Source organism: Varanus komodoensis, unplaced genomic scaffold (assembly GCF_004798865.1).
Source record: "Varanus komodoensis strain SLA01 unplaced genomic scaffold, ASM479886v1 scaffold30, whole genome shotgun sequence".
Taxonomy (NCBI): domain Eukaryota; kingdom Metazoa; phylum Chordata; class Lepidosauria; order Squamata; family Varanidae; genus Varanus; species Varanus komodoensis.
Genome location: NW_025335762.1, coordinates 8,840,527 through 8,842,672, shown reverse-complemented (window position 1 = coordinate 8,842,672; position 2,146 = coordinate 8,840,527). Strand labels below are relative to the sequence as shown.

The 2,146-nt window shown below is 48.5% G+C and overlaps 1 pseudogene; it reads left to right on the top strand.

Moving 5' to 3' along the window:
- The first annotated feature begins 279 nt into the window (after window positions 1–279).
- LOC123027045 lies at window positions 280–1,678 on the top strand (annotated as a pseudogene).
- Window positions 1,679–2,146: the final 468 nt, after the last annotated feature.

Genomic DNA, 2,146 nt, shown 5'->3' with positions numbered 1-2,146 from the left:
TGCATTTAATTTGCAGATCTTTTTCTGAGTGATGTGTGCAATTTCCCATAAAAATGGATATGTTTGCACAAAATAGCAGCTGGAAAACACACAGCTTAATGAGATTTGCACAAATCACACTATGCCACATGCTTGCCAGGTACCATTTCATGCAAAAATGGCACCAGTAAAATAGTGTCTTGTGCAAATTACACGGTCCCAACAGTTCTCAGTGCCAGTTTCCATAAATACAATCGATAGTTTCAAAGAAATACACAAATGCCTAAATCATGATCTAACATGCAGATGGAAGTCTACCATGAAAACTTGGCTCCAGCAGCTCAGAAGTGGATGGGGAATCCGGAAAGCTCACAGGAGCCAGATATCTTTGTTTTGCAACATCTCAAAATCACAACTTTTGATCCCAATGATGGCTATGGAAGTAGGTATATAATATACAGGGCCCCTGGGCGTTGCGAGCGGCAGGTGGGTCTTTCGCCCCTTGCCCTGTCAGCGTGGTGATGCCGCTGTACGAGGAGTGGCAGCGAGAAGACAGCGGTGGTGATCGACCTGGGCGCGGCCTTCACCAAATGTGGATTTGCAGGAGAAACAGGACCAAGATGTGTTATTCCCAGTGAAATAAAGAAACCTGGCATCTCATAGCCCATCAAAGTTGTCCAATGCAACATTAACACAAAGAGCTATATTCCTACCTGAAGGAGTTCATCCACATGCTCTATTTTAGGCACTTGCTGCTCAACCCCCGAGACCGTCGTGTTGTGATTGTGGAATCCGTGCTGTGCCCTTCCCATTTCAGAGAGACACTAACAAAAGTTCTGTTTAAGTATTTTGAGGTTCCATCGGTGCTGTTTGCCCCAAGCCACCTGATGTCTCTCCTGACCCTTGGAATTAATTCTGCGATGGTCTTAGATTGTGGCTACACAGAAAGTCTGGTCCTACCCATTTATGAAGGGATTCCAATTCTCAGCTGCTGGGGTGCCCTTCCATTGGGAGGAAAAGCCATTCACCAAAGCCAAAGAGCTGGAGAACCAGTTACTGGAGCAGAGCACTGTGGATACGGGAGCCACCAAGGGACAGAGCCTTCCCTCCGTGATGGGTTCTGTTCCAGAAGACATTGTGGAAGACATTAAAGTTGGCACTTGTTTCGTGAGTGACCTCCAGCAGGGACTGAAAATTCAGGCAGGAAAGTTCAATATGGATGGCAGCACTGAGCGCCCAGCTCCACTCCCAGATGTAGAATATCCCCTGGATGGAGAGAAGATTTTGCATGTGAATGGAGCAATCAGAGATTCTGTCATTGAAATACTCTTTGAGCAGGACAATGAGGAGAAATCAGTGGCCACTTTCATACTGGACTCACTTATTGAGTGCCCCATAGATACCAGAAAGCAACTGGCTGAAAATCTCATGGTGATGGGCGGCACTGCCATGTTGCTGGGATTCTTGCACTGGTTAATCGCAGAGATCCGATACCTGGTGGAGAAGCCAAAGTACAAGGAGCTGCTGGCCTTGAAGACCTTCCGTGTGCACATGCTGCCCGCCAAGCCGAACTGCGTGGCGTGGTTGGGGGGAACCATTTTTGGAGCCCTCCAAGACATCCTTGGAAGTCGCTCAGTGTCTAAGGAATAACAGCCAGACGGGCCGTGTCCCTGACTGGTGCTATGACTGGACTGCATAACCCTCCGGTGTGGAACGGCCTTCCACGAGAGGTCGTTGAGGCCCCATCAGTGCGGGTGTTCAAGGATGGGCTGGACATCCACATGGTGGGCATGTCATGAGCGGAGCCGGCTGGTGCTGGAGGTCAGACTAGATGGCCCGAGAGACCCCGTCTGACTCGCTCTGTTTCTATGTTTCTAATTATGTATAATCAGCTTAAATAATGGAAAGCAGTGTACGAAGATTATCTCATTAACAGAGGAATCTATGGCTGCTAGCCAGGGTCTAGATGGCCATAGACATAAGAACAAACTGAGAGAATGGCTTTTGGGAATGTGCCAGGAGGTGGGAGAGGAGGACACCTAAACTGCCATAGTATGACATCCTGGCAGCACCTGAGCCTTCCACTCCAAACCAGAAAAGTCAGAGGAATATGGATGCAAACTTTGCATCCATGCCTCTTCTGTCCAACATACAGGCATGGCATCCC